Source organism: Orbicella faveolata, unplaced genomic scaffold (genome assembly GCF_042242905.1).
Source record: "Orbicella faveolata isolate gen_17 unplaced genomic scaffold, um_ofav_v1 contig_2, whole genome shotgun sequence".
NCBI classification, from domain to species: domain Eukaryota; kingdom Metazoa; phylum Cnidaria; class Anthozoa; order Scleractinia; family Merulinidae; genus Orbicella; species Orbicella faveolata.
Window position 1 is genome coordinate 20694842 of NW_028301547.1, and position 19291 is coordinate 20714132.

At 42.3% G+C, this 19291-nt stretch overlaps 1 pseudogene across 1 annotated transcript in view; it reads right to left on the reverse strand.

Annotated features, from left to right (window-relative positions):
• The window catches only part of LOC110043506 (3'-5' exoribonuclease HELZ2-like), a 56469-nt pseudogene that overhangs the window by 5097 nt on the left and 32081 nt on the right, over positions 1-19291 (reverse strand). The window contains exons 22-37 of the transcript XR_016207397.1: positions 18803-18965; positions 18381-18555; positions 17880-18099; positions 16666-16831; positions 16076-16277; positions 15544-15678; positions 13770-14377; positions 12651-13092; positions 11489-12082; positions 9972-10394; positions 9151-9226; positions 4649-8942; positions 2418-2506; positions 1770-1913; positions 841-1008; positions 278-567 (exon numbers count right to left, since the gene is read on the reverse strand). The product of XR_016207397.1 is annotated as a 3'-5' exoribonuclease HELZ2-like (transcript). The remainder of the gene's footprint in view (positions 1-277; positions 568-840; positions 1009-1769; positions 1914-2417; positions 2507-4648; positions 8943-9150; positions 9227-9971; positions 10395-11488; positions 12083-12650; positions 13093-13769; positions 14378-15543; positions 15679-16075; positions 16278-16665; positions 16832-17879; positions 18100-18380; positions 18556-18802; positions 18966-19291) is intronic.

Genomic DNA, 19291 nt, shown 5'->3' on the forward strand with positions numbered 1-19291 from the left:
TTCTCACCTTGAGGATGTGCATGATTTGTTTTTGGTGGGCAACAGTTTGTGGAATATTTTTTTTAAATAGTCAAGCACAGGACCAGGAAAGTGGAAAGCACTTGCTCGATTTTTCTTTCTTCATGGCCCCTCTTGTGCAATTTTTTTCAGCAGTTTTTGCTGTGCAGGAAGCTTTTTTTTTGTCCTTTAGGACTCGATGTCGAGTCGATAGTGCGATCAAATAGTTATTCATCTCCATAATGATTATCAGATATCTTAAGCATTAATGTGTTCTTACCTCTAAGTACTCTTCGACTTTTGCCTCCTCCACTTTCTCCTTCTTTTTCTTCTTTGCTGCAAAAAATCTTTCGAGGCGCCTCAGCTTTTCTGCATAGTACGGTGACTTTTTCTTGTGTCTGATCACGTAATGTAACGCAATCCTTCTCAATTTCTTAGGCACCCTCAATTCGCCCTTGCTGGCGATTGGTCGAGTTGGTTGAATTTTGTTTGGTATTGGAAACCTTTTCTGCTCGATGAAATTTCCGTACACTCGAAGAATCTTAATGCCCTTGATTTTCATCAAATACTCTGCAAATTAAAATAGCCTCATAAAAACCGAAGAAAGATAAAGAAACAACTAAAACGTCAGTCTCCTCTTTTAAAGCGTGTTTGCCAATCAAATAGGTTGCAAATACATATTTTCTCTCATATTTAGACATCGGCCGAACAGAGAGTTCGGGTTGTGACGAAAACCTATTCAATAAGATATACGTCCTGACCGGAACAAGTCTGAAACGTTACTATGCCTGAAATATTCGCCACAACGCCTTTCTAATTAAACATATCATTTTCAGACCACACCTGCAACGACATCCACAGATTTGTTTGAAGGACCACAGTACAGAACTTGTGGTGGTGCTTTCTTGGGTATTTCTTCAGCTGGGGTAGTTCTTTCACGTGGAGTATTTCGTCTGTTAATTTCAGCAAACCAATAGGCGATGTGAACTCCAGTGATCGTCTTCCCAGTTCCTATAAGGTGTATGGTATACATGTATGATGTCCAGCACAAGCAAATGTCACTGATGAGGTAACTATATTCCGACATTCTGGGGTAACAGTTTAAAGAGCGCGCAAATAAAAACAACCACCACCACCACCACCACCAAAACAACAACAACAACAGCAAACTAAAATCAATGAAATTAGTAAACGATTTTGTTCACTCTAGGAGATTGTTTTGCTAAGCTCATTTTCAGAAATGAAGACTTATGGTTGAAGGGGCTCATCCAAAGCAAAGTTTCGTTAGAACAGTACAAAAAAGTATAAGAGACCTTGCAGGATCAAATAAAAGTGGCTGCATGGTCAGTGCCTATGAAACGAAAATCACAACTTGTCTAAAGACAATCATGTCAGTAGTTCGTATAGTATGGTCATCCGGGTGAGGGTAGTTCTGAAAAGAACTGTTGTTGGTGACGGACGTTTCGACAACCTGAGCGGAAATCATCTTCAGAGTCAAGTGAATAGTTTTTGTCAGTCGATGATGTTATAAGTCTGGTCCGTTAAGCGTGATTGGTCAGTTGAGCCATGATGGTATTGGCTGAAAGACTCGTGTAAAGTTTGTAATCAGTCATTGGTCGGTTTACTTTCGGATTTAGCAGGCAAAAGGGGCCGCTACTTTAGGATGGCCTCCAACTAGCCACATAAATTCTACGGTATTATGCGGAAGAAGCGCTAAAGTAGGGCACTCGTATCCAAACGATTAGCTATAAAAATCCGTCACGGGAACTTACCGGGAGGTCCTTGAATGAGAGTGAAGAGCCCTCGAAGGGATCTTTTGACAGCCGTCTCTTGGCTGGTGTTCAGTCTTTCTAGGTCACATCCTTGGACATGAGCAGCAACTGAGAGGTCATCAGCCGGTAAACGAATATGTAGACCTGAAATTAAAAATAACGATAACTAATTTTAAACGGTATATGTTTTGCTGATCATAGACAGAACTGAGAACTGCGTTGTCGCCGACACTCGACCACCAAATACGAGGTACTACAACTGTCTAGCAAAGCGTACAATACAAAGACTTGCTTGCTTCACCTGTCCAGAAAATAAATACCATAATAACGAATTTCGAATGAAAAAGACCAAGGTAAAAGTCGGTTCGGATAACAGTGTACCATACATCTGTAATTGCAAGTTCCCTACAGTTGTATACTTTCAAACAGTTTAACATTTATTTCGTTTGATGTTTCGTAAATATGCAATAGCTTATCATAGAATATCGTAATATTGGATTCTCGTCACCAAGCTTTGTCATTTCCTAAGGTTCTGTCCTGCTTTTACTGCGTCAAATGCGACCAAACAAAGCTTCTCCATCAAACTTCCAACACCGCGCTTACGTAACCAATAACTGGATTACTCGAGCAGTTATAAATATCCCTTACCTTCCAATCGAGTTGCATTTCCCAGGCAGATGTCATGAGCAAGTGGCGTGCCCTTCAATGGCAGATCTTCCACAGTTTTGATCATTCGCCTGAAAAAAAGGGAAGTTACGTTAGAAAACAAATACCAGAAATCATGTTTAACAGTGTTATGCTCAGAAACTTTCATATGTGTTTCTAGTGGTCAGGTGTATTGGTAATGTTTGGACAAAATCTCCTTCACAATAAGAACAACCTGCTATCCAGAGCTGAAAGCTACAAAGCTGACAGAGGGGTCGGGAAGACATTGGTCTCTACAACAGCCGACCACGGTAAATATGAGATTTTGATTATAGCATTCGATCAGGAAGCTCTTAATTAAACTTGAAGAAAAATGTCCGGCTTGTTGTTTCATCTCCCTCGCGTTGGACAAATGTTATCGATATAATCATAACATACTCGCTTATAGCTAGCTAGAGCTTCGAACTCGTTAGAGATTCGGGAGAGCGTCCATTGAATACATCACAAACCTCACCGGCAGAAGCGGATTTGCGGAGAAAAACGAAGCGTGGCCATGCTCTTAAACCAATAGACCAAAGTGCTGCTAGCACTATGATTTTACGCTAGGTGCAACTTTCTTCAAGTTATCGGCAATACAGTCGGAGTAAACAAGGCCACAATTTCACGGGCGGTTTATTCGCCGGGGAAGCCCTTTAAAAAGAAAAAAGTTTCGCGCAATTCTATGACGTAAAATCGCTTAAGAATACATTCTAATCAATCAAAATAATACCCTTTACGCTTAATCGCGGATTAGTTAATCGACGGTTAATCTCCTTTTGAACAACCGTTTTCTAACCCACGATTAGGAAATTTAATCAACGATTAGGCTTAGTCGGAGGTTAGTTTAATCGCGGTTTTGAACAACCGGGCCCAGGAGTTAAGTCCGAGCTAGCGTTGGATTGGGTCCTTCATGGTCTGGATTTTGCCACAAGGGCTGTTTCTATCGGAACGGTCATCCGCCGAGTATGTTTTGTTTTCGGAAGCCGGAAACTTCAAAATTGCGACTGCGAAAAGAAAGACTGCGAAAAGGAAACGTGTAGATATTCTCATTCTTCGTAAAAAAACACGTTACGGCGGAAGTCCTTTGAATTCAAGTGACTAGAAATGCGTTTAGGAGAAACATAAACAAGTATGGCGCGAGTGCCATATAATAGGCTAATTATCTACCTTGCTTGCTTGAGCCTTACTGGGGAATATTTACCCTCGTTCGTTTGCACGTGTGCTTGCTCCGTAGGACCCTCGCGCTCCGTAAGTAAGAGGTTACTGATATATAGATTTAGAGATCCTGGGCCGGATAGTTCAAAACCCGATTAAGATAACCCAAGATACGCGAAAATTTTGATTTGAGTTTTGTAACTTTGTGGTGAGGTTTTCTGTTTATATAGTTTGGCCTTCTGTTTAGGGCTTGAATAATCGCAAACTACACAAAACATAAGCAGTAAAAACATTTTTATACAAGAAAAAAATTATTTTTCGGTTAACTTTTAATCCTGAGTTAGTGTTGACCGGCTTTCAAACAACCTGGCCGTGATTACAACAGAGCTCTAAACTGGAGCCCGCGATATGCTCATGTGATACTGGTCTGTGGATACCTTATTTTGAAAGGTGTCAATTGACGGCAACATGGATGTCCGATATCAAAGAAGTACGCTGTAAACCAAGGCTGCATGTCTCAGTCAACCTATTAGCTGGAGTATGGCCGCCATGTTGCGCGACTCCGTCGTCGTCGTCGTCGTCGTGCGTAAGCGCCCATGGGCAATACCGCTAGCCATGATAACCATGAGAAAATCAATTCAGGTCTCTTTTTCTTTCCTTTATGAGTATGTGCCTCGCTTGACGGCCCTTCGGGCCGCCGGAGCTCCGCTATTAGTGTTTTTTACAAAAAGTGAAAAGTGCATAGTGCGCGACACTTTTTTCCCTCTATGTTTGCAGAGATAGTTAACTACACACGAGCAGGTTATTATTTGCAGCCACTAGAATGATACCAGGGGTAATGCGCATGAGAAGGACATTACTTGTATGCAGTTATCTGTAGTGACAAAGTCAATCAAAATCAAAGAAAATATATCGAAATACCAATTTGCACAAAACAAAACAAACCAAAGCAAAGAAAAACAAAGCAAAACAAAACAAAACAAAACAAACAAAGCAAAAAGCAAACACAAAACGAATGTATATGTATGGCCTATAATTACCTGGAAGGGATAGCTTGCTTTATTATCTCCACGATACATCTCCGAGTTCCCCCACTTCGAAGAACTTGAGGGATGCTCATTGAGTGCTGGAACAGCTGAAGGGTGAATTTCAGAGATGTGTCTGCACCAGTGAAGATACAGTGACCAACCCAATATCGTTCTACAGCTTCCCCTCCAGCGGTGAAACTTTCCTTGTCATTCTCATCTTCGCCTTCACTTCCAGCTGATGCTTCTTCTCCATGTTCGTCTAAAAACACACTTTTGATTGCCGAAGACAACTCTGAATTAGGCGAACTGTTCGAAACAGACGTGGAGCAGGAAACTCGCACACAAGCATAATCTCCACAAAAAATATCGATTTGCCTGGTTTCGCTGAACTTCTTATCTAGCCGAAACTTGCCGACAAGTTTAGAGTCATCTTCCACTTTCCACGTTACTTCAATACCTTGAAGAACTAATGCATCATCATTCCGTGTGGCCACGGTAGCAGCCTCCATGTTCAGCAGAGGATTCCAAACATTGACGTACGCTCTGATGTTTCTATAGCGCTGCTTTGACGCTTTTTCTGAAGCAGTTTCTGCAAAGCAGTTATCAGCGAGCTTCCTGTGTTCCAGACAGATGTTGATGCCAGACGCAAGGTTGAACAGCTGAATGTCAGGTGCCATGAGTGGTCCAATATCGTTGGCTGATAGCTGTACACTAACTTTGTCGGAAACTTTGAAAGCATGAGTCGCCTCAATGAAATGTAACTCACTTTCTTCCTCATCTTTAGGTGACTCCGTATCACTTTCGCTATCGCTCTCGTCGACTTCGTCAATTACTTCGTCAGAGTCATCATCTCCGTCGTGGTCATCATCGTCATCTTCATCGTCATCTTCATCTTCATCGTCATCTTCATCGTCATCTTCATCGTTGCCTTCGTCATCTTCGTCGCGGTCATCGTCGTTTTCTTTCTCTCCCTGCTCTCCTTGTCGTTCTTGTCGTATTTTTCCATTCGAATCTTCCCTCCTTTGACGAGAAATGATCTTATACACTTCTCTCAATCCTTGCTTCAGGCTTTTCAAATCGTTGTCTTTAACAGCATTCACGACTTCTAGCCAATAATCGCTAGGAATGTGGTAATCAAGACTTGAACAGTTTAAGACAGCGTACAACAATGCTTCAATCTTGCTTCTGTCTTCACGGAGATGTCTCTCCTGATCCCTGAACTGCCTTGCATGCTTCATATTTTCAGCAGAAGCATCGTACACCCTAAATTTCCACTTCAGTTCAACGGAAGTTGACGATTCATCCAGCTGGGGTTGCTCAATTGGTCCCAAGTCACTAATCCGGACTCTCCTTTGCTTGAGAGTGAGGTACTGGTTTGCGTCAGACAGAAGTTGCAGTTGAATAAAATCCCGCGTGATGACTTCAACGACAGCGGCAGTTTCGCAAGTGTTCTCCTTAAGATCGGCAGCAAACTGAACTTGGCCACAATCTCTCTCAAACTTACTCGATCTGTCGGATAGAAATGAACACCTGCCATAAAGCTCGGAGATATCCTCAGGCGCCGTGTTTTGCCCTTCGTTCTCTAGTAACAAGCGATGAACTTCAATATCAAGATAACGACGAATCGGAGAAGTAAAGCGAGTGTATTCCAACACGTTCAAGGACCAATGAACTCTGTGATCTACTTCCACGTCGGCTGCTCTTACATCTTCAGCTTTTCTTTGCAGACAATTCAGTTGCGAACGTGCAGCAGCAAGTTGAGGATAGATGTTATCATTGCAAATTAAGTGCTTTAACCTTCTGTGATCCTGTTTGCGCAGCGCTTTGTTGATGTCATTCCATGTAGACGTTGGCACAACAAAGGACTCCGTGCAGTGACCATCTTGACGCAGATGCGCTCTAAGAGAAAGAGAAAGCATAGCAAACTCGCCAAACCTCTCTATCCATTCATCTAGTTTACGCGTCTTGGGAGGAAGTTGAATTCGCAAAGGCGCAGACAACACTGCTTGTCTCCGAACAAGGAACTCAGCCACAGACGTGTTTGCAAGGATCATCATTTCTTCTACTAACTCATGAGCTTCAAGGTCTTCCTTTCGGTCTGCGTGGTCGAAATGATAGAACGATTTGTCAGAAAGACGCAGCTGCCTCCTTTTTAGAGCTAGGAAACTAAGGGTGCGGATGCTTTGTTCGATCACCGGTGTCACTTCCCCTTCACTGACAGGCTTACCTCTGATGGGCTCTCCAAGAATGACTTTTTGTGCTTCAGCATAAGTCAAACGACATTGTGAGGTCACAATCGTTCGACAAAAATCGAGCTCTTCCTGTACACGACCATCTTGGTCCAGAACCAGGTAAACAGAAACTGCAAGTCGTTCTTGGTTCGGCAACAGGCTGCAGATGCAATGGCTTAGGTCTTCCGGAAGCATAAGAACGTCTCCAAAACTGTGACCTGGAAAGTAGGAAGTTCCTCTCTTTCGCGCCTCGGTATCGATTCTACTCCCCTTTATCACAAAGTAAGACACATCAGCAATGTGAACGCCGACTTTGTAAAGACCATTCTCTAGTTCCTCAATCGTCAAGGCATCATCCAAAGCTCTACTTCCAGGAGGATCAATTGTAAATCCGTTTTTCACATGTGGGCGGCTATTTCTTTCACGATTTGGGCTGGCTGACCACTCGTCAATCTGTCTTTCTACCTCTCTATCAACCTCATCTGGAAAATATTCCTTCAGTTGGTACTCAGCAGCTAGAAGTTTGAAAGCTTCAGAAAGATCAGAGGTTCTACGGATCTTCTTTGTTACAATGCCAAGTGGATATGGAAATTCACGTTTCCATTGCAAATATTGCACGACAAAGAGGTAGTTGCCACTCAATGCCTCTCTTAACGATAGCGTGCCCACTCGCACTGTTTTCTCCGCACGTCCAGGATGAACTCTTTTGTAAATTGGAACTCCTCTGCAAGATTCATCTCTCAAGTTTCCGATGGGTGTCATCGATCTGTTTATTGGGTACATCACCCAGGGGTTGTTTCTGTTGATTGTACAAACAAACTGAAGTTCACGAAGACTGATCGGGCGATTCCATCTCCCAACTATCTCACCTTTCATTCTTTCCGAGCTACTGGAAGGTAAGTTGGTCAGTTTTACCAAGACCCTGTCTCGATCAAAGCACTGACGAGTGTTTCCTTCGATCAAAATATCGTCAGTAGCAAGATCTTGAATCTCTCCATACAACGTTCTTGATCTCTCGTGGCTAATGTGCAAGGAGCATGTGCGATATGAATGAGGATCGTCCCTTAACAGACGATCAAGATACTCTGGCTGTAGGCTCTCTTGCTCTTTCTGTTTGGGTTCACGAAGTAGTCGTTGCGTACGCTCGCTGTATTTGACGTTCCAGTTCACCAGAAAAATATGAGTTTCACCTTTCCTTGTGGTCATTTTGTAGTCTTCGTGAACAACGTTGTTTCCCACGTCATTAAAACCAGAATGAGTAGTAAGGGGACTTGTATTGCTCTTTGTGCTGTCTTCTGGTGGAATATTTGGTCTCATATCGACTTTCTCTTCCTTTGCTTCTCCTTTCGCTTTTCGTTTCATTTCTTTTTCTTCACACTTGGCCTTCAAGGCAAGGATGATTTGATCCATGTACTCTGGGGGCACTGTCTCATCCATATTCCCATACTCGGCAAAGTCATCGGCACCTCCCAGGTCGTCACTCTCAGACAATTCGTCCCCCGCATCGTCGGAATCAGATGCACTTGCATGTTCACTCTCGTCTAAGTTTTCAAGGTCAGTAGGGGCTGTGTCGGCATCGTCACTAAAATGGCCCTTCCCCTCGGAAAGGAAAGTTCGGTCACCCCTTTTGAAATTTGACTCAAGTTCCTGAGCAGAAGGAGGTGACATACTGCTGGCCGTAACGTTAAGGCGAGAGTCTTGGTTTTTAGCAGCCGGATGACTGGCGTTTGAGAAAGCACCTGGCATAAACTCGGTAGCATTGACATTAAGTCCACTCTGCGATATACTTTCTTCAAGCTCGTTGGGTTCAATTCCAAACAGGCGTCCCTGGTCACTACATCTCTTGATAAATTCTTCCCACAGCCCTTGGCAAGCACCCATGGTTCTCAAAGAAAATGGATCACCAACAACTGCGATGAGAGACTGGGCACGTGTAAGAGCGGTGTTTAGCAGCTTGGGGTCTGACAGGAAATACAGGTATGGACTCTCGTTCTCCCCAAGGTCGCGCTCACCGAACTCTTTGCAGGTATGAAAAGTTCGAACTGTGCTGATGAAAAGAGCACGGAACTGTTTTCCTAATAAAGCGAAAAAGATTGGAAAAGATAAAGAGAACATAATTATATCATTAGTGTGTGGAGAATTGTTTCACTGATATTTATAATTTTCCTTGTGAATGTGCACACGACAAAACACATTCAATCAATGCTACAGTTTGACCAAAGCTGATTACAAGGAAACATCTCAAATGAAGTAAATCTCGAGAAGCATACTACCCTTACTAACCTTGAACGTTTTCAATGGTTTCTACATCAACCTGTCCTAGACCAACTTTCCTAAGCCCATCTCGAATTGTCCTAACCTAAAAAACGAAAATATATTTCATACTTCAAATATTTATGGTTAACCTTGTGGTGATTCCCCACATTTGCATTGCGCATCCTTACTACGCATAATTTATGGCGTTGCGGCGCGCACATTGAAAACACGACGGATTTGCCTTGATATAGAGTTCTGTCAGTTGAAAAATGGCTAAAGCTCACTAACGAGCTCGGGCACCCCAATTTTTTTCCAGTCGTTTTAATCAACTAATCATTAGCTTTGCGTGAGAAAAGACTGATCTGATTTCTATCGCCGAAAATTGAAGAAATAAGGAAAATAGCAGCTGCAGTGTAGTCTTTTCTATTTAGAGTTTGATAGGCGTGGCAAGCAATTTGGATCCAATATGTTAACAAGGATTCAGCTCTCTGTCAAAATCAAACTTAAAAAGTTTAGTTGTGCCCGGCACAAGTATTGAATGTAGTTTGAGGACCTTTGAGGTGTGTTTTCATGAGTCTGGTCTCACAAAGATTTTACAATAACTTAGAATGCGTTCTTGTAATAAGCATTAAATAATGCTAAAATGGGACATTTTCAATGCCTCACTGCTCCTTAACGAGCATGGGCACTCCCGCCCCTTGTTTATTTTATAACTAAAGTTTTCATATGATAAATATTCGATGGACAAAGTTTGAGCGGAGAATTACCTTAAAATAACTACAATGCTGCATGAAACATATTTACGCACATTGTTATCCTTTATAAGTTAACGATTATACTTTAAGTACCTGGTAACGGTAGGAAGAAACCACAGCAACTTGTTTCAGATCTTTTGGACCCCATTCAGCGCCAGGCCACGAATCGGTGAGCTCTTTGACTCGCTTTACCACTTCATTGACTTCAGCCAAGTTGCGATATGAGGAGTGGCTACGTTCAATCTCTTCCTTGCCAAGAGCAGAATAAAACACAAGTGGTCCAAGTAGAGGGTGTAAAGGTTGTTTGCTACCAGAAGAAAGCTTGCCACCGTAAAACATGTCGGACGAGAACTTGAGAACCTGCTCGTTTGAGCAGTAGTTCTGTGTTAATAAAATGAGATTTGGATCCAGCGTTTTCTCTTTTCGCCGCTCCTTGTAATCGTGAAAGAGCCTTTTTTGTAAGGAAATTTGGTATCCCCACTTCACTGCTTGTGGGGAAAACACATCAGGACTCATCTAAGGGATAACGAAGAGGAAAATAAGCGACACGAAGAACAAGATTTTCTGCGCTTTACAAAAATCTCACTTTCAGTGTAATATATAGATTTAGGCCAGCCTAAAAGCGTAGCTCCTGGGCCGGGTTGTTCAAAGCCAGGTTAAGCTAACCCAGAAAAAGATAAAATTTTGATTTGAGTTTTGTAACTTTGCGGTGAGGTTTCTGTCTATTGTTTGGCCTTCTGTTCTGAGTTTTAATAATCACCATATACACATGCAAAACAAGACAGCAAAAAACATTTGTATAGAAGAAAAAGTTATAATTCGATTAACTTTAATCCCGGGTTAGCGTAAACCGGCTTCTGAACAATCCTGCCCTGTTTAAAACAAGCTAACCCAATATGAGCCCGCGATCCAATCGATAACCAGCACTTGGTCAACGGTCAACTTCAAAAAAACACGTGACCTCGAGGAGCTGTTAACTTCAGCCCACGATATGGTCACGTGATAATGGTCAGCGGATACCTTGTTTTGACAGGTGTCAATTGATCATAACATGGATGTCCAATATCAAGGAAGTACACGGTAAACCAAAGCTGAATGTCTCTGTCAACCTATTATTTGGTGTATGGCCGCCATGTTGGGTAACTCCGCCGCCGCCGCCGCCGTCGTCGTCGTGCGTACGCGCCCACGAGCAATACCGCTAGCCATGATAACCATGAGAAAGTCAACTTATGGGTTTCCTTTTCTTTCCTATATGAGTATGGGGCTCTTTTGGGCCGCCGGAGCTCCGCTAATATCTGTAAGGGCCTGCTAGATGCTCCATATAGATTCTTGGCTATACAGGCTATAATACCATTTCCTTAAAAGTGTTTTTTTCCAAATTATCTCGCGAGTTTAGGTAGACGTCTACGTGCACATTATAGTTGTACTCTCAAATTATTAAGCGTTGCTTGTAACGCTTAATAAAGTGCTGTGTTTTGTAGCGTTATTGCATACGTGATTTTTTTTTATTCTTGTTATTCTTTAGCGTCACTACAATGCCAGAAACTATAAGTAAGGGAATTGCATATAATAAGCTGGCCCCATACCGGCTCCCACGCCAGTGAACGTACCTGCATATGATCCCCGGTGAAAACCACTTTGGTGTTGTTCCCTGCGAGTGTGATTGGTGTAAGTGTTTCAGTTTCCAGCGCCTGAGCCGCTTCATCGATCAAGATGTGCGAAAAAAATCCACGATGAAGTTCCATGTCAAAAAGTGCTCTGGACATGCCCAAAGTTGATACAACGACTCGGTGACCTAACACCTCATGGCGAGTTGGAATTCTGAAGGCTTCTGTTGGCTTCCCTTTGTCGGTGATGAGGCAATATTGTTTGACTTTGTCGGAAACGGTGGACAGTTTTCGCATGGGTGTGTAAATCCTCAAAGGTCTACAGGCAGCTATTCCCCTTTGCTCCTTCAGATATTCATCCAGCAGTTCTACGTGCATATCTGCGGCACTGTTTGAGTGAGTACAGATGAGCACCCGGTTGTTAAGGTTGACGGCGATACGTCGAACAGCTTGGTTCAATGTGAATGTCTTTCCTGTTCCAAAAGGACCAAACACCACGAGAGGGGGTGCATCAATTGACGGTGCTGCTATTTTCCTGATTATCTCTTTCTGGTCTTCATTCAAGCTTGGGTCAAGAATCCAAGGAAGATGATAAATCTGAAATAAAAGATGCCATTGATACACAGTTCGACACAAAAAGTTTCATTAAAAATCCGTAACACAGCATATACTTTCGTTTGATAACGATATGTACAATGATATTACAACTAATGAGTGGCTCAATGTTTCCAATTCCATAATAAAAATGTTAATACAATTAAAATTAAAGCTATTGAATTTGATATCAAAACGAATATGTGTTGAGACCTATAGCCCAATATATTTAAACAACGAGCCTTCATGAGATTACAAGTCAAGATTTGAGACATTGGAAGGGTAACATATGGAACCATATCCAGTGCAACTTCTCAAAGCATCTCACTAAGAAGAAGTATTAATCATTTGCTTCAGTATTTACAGTAGTCAATGAATGCGTCCTTAACTCTAGTTGACTCTAGCAATTCTAGTTTCTACGCTGTAAGCCATCGACGGTGGACATCTACACTATGGCCAGGTGAACTCTCTTTTTTTCTATCTCTGGTTGGATTAAAGAAGAAACTAACTAAATATAGTATTTGTCGTTTGAAACGTAGAGGAATGATGGTTGTTACATTGCACTTCTTACCTTCTCCTCCAAACCAACACCAATGAACTCCGGAAACAATATTCGCACGTGCTCAGGACCAAGTCTGTCAATATTGTCGTGCATCTCACATAGAGGAAGTCTGTTGATGTGAAACTGAACGTCCACTGTGACATCACTGTTATTCGACAGCGCCAGATCTTCACAGCACTGTGAAGACAGCTTTAATATGACTCGACTGTCCTCGACCGAGTCTACTAATGCTTCATAAACCACAGAATCAGGGATTTGGGATTTGGCTATGAGAACCGAGCCCATGCTTCCAAAAAGATTCCTCAGCAAGAGTCGTGCATTCGCGTCATCGGGTGTTATTGGCCGGGAGACATGAAAGGAGCCATAAAGCCATCCTTCCTGCGCGCACAAGACTTCGTCTGTCTTCACCAGCAATTGTGTAGCGTACATGTTTACACCCTGTACGTTAAAACTGTGAAGCAAAAGAAAGCAGTCAACATATGGGTGAGGACATATTAAACATATTGGCGTTGTCGCCGTGTATGCTTTCAGCCAATTCGAGATAAAAAATGTTTAAATCCTAAAGAACGTAGAGAAGTACAATGGCTCCTCGGTGCTGAAGCTTACTTGAGCTTGGGCTTCGGTAACGAGAAATGACTGCAATTTCAACTACTTTTCCTAAATGCTAGTTTACTGGAGGTTACCGGCGGCTCCAGCTGAGCATTTGTTAGTTTTCCCTTACACCAATTCACCAGCACCCATTAGTATTTCTGGTACAAGCTGGGGATAGACATTGTAAGAGTAAGGCACCTTGCCTCGAACACAAAAACTATGTTAATCACTGGCAAAATCTCGAGCCCAGATCTCTCGAGATCACTCCTGAATCCGATGTTCTTACAGCTTAGAACACCAAAGGGTTTTATGCCATGACAGTCGAAAGCAGAATTTACATACACTCACTGACTGTACACACGCTTGCCTTCTCTGAGGTTAGGCAAGAAACTGTTGCGAGACTGCATAGTCTTAGATGTGTCAAGTACGCCCTTAAACGAGAAATAACCAGCTAGAGGTGCTAAATATCGGTTAAAAGAATTCGAAACTCTAATTTATATTTCTACATGCATGCATTTCTTTCCTTCTTGATTTTACCTGGCAAATTGCTGTCGAATGTAGAACTCCTCTACGAATAATAGTTGATGCATGACGTCTTTGTAGTTATCCTTGCTCAAGCCTTTAGATCCATCAAGGAGGGTGGAAGGCACTATATCTTCCCGTTTGGGAAGCTTGTACTTGGCTACCAAATGTTCGTTGTTGAACACTGAAGGACGTTTGGGCTCAAACTTGATAATGTCTCGAGATCCGTCATCCCACAACGGCCAATCCAACGTTAAGTTTGCCTTCGCTTCGCCAAACTCTTGTAGAAATTTTTGACTGCCAACCTCTACACTCATTTTCACAGCAAGATGTTTCGCCTTCCCGAAATCGAGTACCAAGACTTGAGCAAAGTATCCAAACACAAGAGTCGAGAATGAAACTACGATCTCTACTTCACAACTGCCGCGCGACTCTTGAAGAAAAGGTTTTACTGGGTAATGAAAGATATCAACAGGAAGCTCTTCAGAGTCTGATGGTTTCACGGTTGTTGGCGCAGCACTGGCGTCTGTCACTGCACAATTAAATTTGACACTTGAAAGGGTGTAGCATCTGTGGTGCTGCGGTAAGAGCACTACATCTTGCAGTTTGCTAGTGGCACTTGGCTATAGCAGAATAAAGAAATCGTATTCAGAGAACTACATATTACTGTGTTTAAAGTTCATTACAGTAAAAGGTTAAAGTGCAATGAAAAGCCCAAATTGTTGTTTACCAGCTAAGTTCTAAAATGGTCTAAATTCATGATGATGTTGATTTTTCGACAATTCAAACAATGGAGTTCGAAATATACGGGATTGATTTCAGATTCCCTGCTGGCAGAGGCTGTTTTCCTGGTGTTCGCTGACGGGAGAAAGAGACCTCTGCCATGGGTCGAAAATATTGAGCATGCTCCGCGGCTTAGCGACCGAGCCGACCGAGCCGTGATGTTCGTAGCACCTGACTAAAATAAAACCTTTCACTCAAATATCAAACATCAAACATCAACAAACTGAGATTAGGCTTACCAGCTCACTACACAATGTGATTCGTCCACAACAATTCCAATCAACCGATCGTTCATCCTTAAAAGGAACTGCTTGGATAGGATGTTTTCAAAGGTTTCCCCTTTCCTGTTCGTGCAACAAGTATAGCAATCTGGTAGATGAGAGGTTTCCCATGCCCAGTCGGCAACCACGAAAACGTGCCTCGCCCGTTTAAAAAATGAAACGGGGCCTTGAACTGCTCGTCAGTCAATTTTTTTTTAACTTTCCATCGTCGAGGTCATCCAAAACGGAAGACAGCAAACTGAGTGACTCTTAACGATTGAACTCTTTCGAGAACGCCGATGAGCACTCCGTGTTTACAGTGTGGGCTCAATAAATGATAGCGGAATTAATGTAAAGAAATGCGCGAGACGCAACGGGCTCAAGTTGCGGTCAGCGAACAACGCAAGGAGCATACGTTTTAATAGAGCCGTCCAAGACTGTGGACGACGGTTAAATCAAAGCCATTTTCGACCCATGGCAGAGGTCTCTTTTCTCCCGTCATCGAACATCAGGAAAAGAGCCTCGGCCAGCAGGGAAGATTTTAGGCCAAGGGAAAAAGAAATCAGTTTGGAATAGCGCGAAGTTACCGAGTTCAAAATAGCTGAGTTCGAATCAGCGGAGTCTAACCGTGGTAAACTTAACTGACTTTAAAATAATTAAAATATATGATCCACGTCTGCAAAAAAGCATGAAATTCTAAGAAAGTGCAAAACTTGTTAAATTCTTGACCCGGTTTTTAGTCTTACCTCAAAGCAGATTCGCAGGGACCAGCTATATCTGTTTTCTCCTTCGCTGTTCAGAGGCACCTGCAATGAGACATCAAGATCCCCGGGCTCACACCTCACAGTCACTCCTGGAAGCCTCGACACTAGGTCCTCGACCTGATGAAAAACGAGAGCAAAATATTCACGTTCCATTTGGCACAGAGTATGTGCTCATAAAATAAGTTTAATCGTACTTAAAATATATATCAGGCTTGTTTTTTTTTGCATTTTTTTTAAAGGCGATTGTTGAATGTTAATAATGGTCGATGCGCTTAGCTACAACTAGCTAGTTCTCAGGCATGCACTTAAACTGAAATTAAAAAAAAAAAAAAAAACATTTCCAAAATCAACTTAATTATGGCACTTATTTAAAACGTAACGCTGGCCAAATAGAGCGAAGGATCTTTCTTGGAGTTCTTTTGTAGCACATGCTGAATTTATACGAGTGTACGGAGCAGCGGTAACCTCGTACAAACAAATGTACCAAACCATGCATAATCGTGATAGCCATTACCTTGTATGTAGGAGTCGGTCGCTCATCCTCCACAGGTGAACTGACTTTACTTTCCTCCGCGGAGTCGACATCTTTCCTCTCCACCTTCTTTGTTTCCAGTTCAGAGTCCATTTTTTCCAAGTGATTATTCCATGCTGTGAGTTCTGTCTCCCCATGTGCAAATGTACATACTCTGCCGAGTTTGCAACTTCCCTTTGTCCATCTTGGTTTAAGGAAAAAAAAAAGGAAAGAGAAAAAGTGGATTGTGGACAATCTAAATATAAGGCGGTAAACCCAGCAATATCAAGCGAAACACAAGGCCAGTTTAGTCGAGTTGTACCAAGGGATGTCCTGAAAATCTAGGCTCTACACAATGCTAGACTGCTGTATTTAGAGTACTTAGACGTTTAAAGTGTGCGAAGGTCAGGAACAGGTGAAGAAGGATCTGAGCCACGCAAATCCTACGGAATTCGAGTCAGCGCCTTGTCCATTGGTCACGCCAACTCCCTTAGAATTTCACCCAAAATGCTCAAATTACAGTACTGACAAGGTGAATTATTGAAATTACATGCTTCTCACTGTTAATTATGAAGTTAAGAAAGTTGGCTTACTCAGGACACATCCTGTACTTTTCGCCTTTATTTGGAATCCGTAAGGGTGCTCGGCAGCCAGTTGGTCCCCTAAATGCGTGGCGCCATTCTTTCCGTGTAATTAAAAAGGCTCCTTTCGCTTTTTGTTTCTTGGAATTGCCTTTTTGGGCGGCTGGTTTAAAAGAACCTAAAATATGAATAACATTTAAAACAAATGAAATCAGACGCAATGCTTACATATATATGTATATCTCAAAAGTTGCTTAAGTCATTTTTCGAACGAAGAAGCTACCAGTAAGAAGTTTACAACTTACAAAATAACGAAGGAATTTTAATACACCGCACGGCAGCTATGATGAACACGTCCCAGTTTCATGTAAAGATAAGAGGTCTGTTTGAAGGGAGGGATTCATTGCTCGGCGCATGAGCAAGCTAGCTACAACGTGAATCATTTAATCTCATTGTTTACAAAACAATCGGAAGCGTGTAAATGACTCTTGCGGGAAATTTGCCATTGAAAATCTCTCGGTCAGTCGTGAAAACGTAACGATAGAGGTAGAGACGAAATTTCTAATTAGAATCTCTTTAGTATGTTCCAACTCCATGCGTAAAGTAGATTTTTTTCGTTTCCGTATCAACAACATGTGTTCAGTAATTATCGACAATATTGTGAAACCAGAATGATCGCCTTATTCTGGACCGGCCTCTCGAGTTATCTACCTGTATCTCATTGGTTCATAAACAATGGCATTGGTTGCGTGGAGCACATCATTGCTTGCACATATGCCTAACCTTCATGTGCCCCGAAACGTGATACTTATGGTTCCTACATGTATTTTGACGAGAAGCAGAGAGCCAAAATACCCACCCAAATAAGCTAAGCCTGATATGCTGCCAAAGCGTAAGAAGAAGTAACGATTAGGTGTTCACCGTGTCCAAATCCGGCCAAGAATCTGACGATGTTGGGTCAGTGACTTGATATCACAGGAAATCAGGCCAGTAGACCGGGCAGATTGCAAATCTTGGTACGGTAATGGACATTCTAACAGATCATCAGGTATGACTTTTCTTACGTTGTAAAAAAGTGTCAAATGCTGTCAAAGTGTTAAGAAGTAAATTTGTTTAACTTGAGGCCCACATTCCCTCTTTAGGATTCATGTACAACCATTAAAATCTATAGTTCACAGCGCCGTTGCTTTGGGAACTACAGTGCATTTTAGTTGCAGGGTAGGTACCTTTTTTCCGGTCTTCTTCCCACGCGATCCTCTCCACCTCGCTGTGGGGAAAACTGCATCGGTCACCTGCAGGACAACTTTTTCGAACGCTGTAATGAGGACAGAGGCGAAAGGCACCATACACATTCTTTGGCCGTGGTCGAATTCCACCACTTTGTTTATCCGACTTCGCAGCCGCCTTTGAGACACTAGGCACAGTCACTTCGGAAACGTCGCCAAGCTAAGACAAAACAAAAGATAAAAGTTGGAAGTTTACTTAATGGCTCTTTTACACTATGAAACGATTAGTTAAATTGACTTAAATTCTACAATATATCGGTGTTCAGATCGTTACCGCTTTTTTAAGTACAGTGGGACCAACCATCGGGCCACCAAGAAAAGGTCATAATAACGGAATGGTCACGTTAAAGAAATAATTGACTGAGGACAGGTTTTCTTTGCCCCAGTAAAAAAAAACATACTGTTGTAATTACAACGTGGTTGCATGTCATAATAGTTAACCTTGTTTGAGGAACTCTTAGGGTGCCCGTCCGTTGTCTTCACCTCTTTCCCCTCTTCTGTTTTCATTTTCCTTTCTTTTTCCATCTTCTCCAAGTGTACATTCCACGCTTCGAGTTCTTTCTCCCCATGCGCATAGGTACATGTTCTACGAAGCTCGCAAGTTCCATTTACCCACCTACAGTCAGGAAAAATCAAGAAAATTTTAATGTCTAAATTCTAAAAGTGGCGATAAAGTGCGGTCAAAGAATTGTGGAATAGTGTTGGCGATTCAACAATTACCCTGACATAACCATGTTGGGGATGTTCCGGAAAATGGCGCATTTTCCGACCATGTCTTCCCCATTTCTTCGGTTTGACTATGGGAAGATAATATCACCTCAAGATAGTTGTAATATTAAAATTTAATGATAAAAAATACTTACTTAGGACACATTTTGTACTTTCCTCCTTTCCTGGGAATGTGCCAGGGTGCTCGGCACTGCCCTCTAAATGCTTCACGCCATTCTTTCAGTAAAATGGAATAGCCTTCTCTTGCTTTATCCTGTTCTGCCTTCTCTTTCTTAGCAATCAGCTTCCTACTATTTTCTGAAATACAATAAATAGTGTGTAATATTGAAAACGACTAGCAACGTCCAGATTTTGGCCTCCAGGTAATAAGCGAAGTAATGAACATGTGAGAGCTGCATTTTAAAGGCCTAGCACAAGAGAAATTATCTTTCCCGTTGTTATCGATCTCTTATTGTCCTCCACCCTCCTCCACCCCCCTCCACCCCCCACCCCCGGTCGTCATTATTTCTTTATCTCGTACGACGTGCATTCTTAATTTTAAGTAATGGCGTTTTAAGTGCATGTTAGAATTTATGTCGGCAGAAATGGTATAATGCTCTCTGAATTTTCCCTGGCTTCCAGAC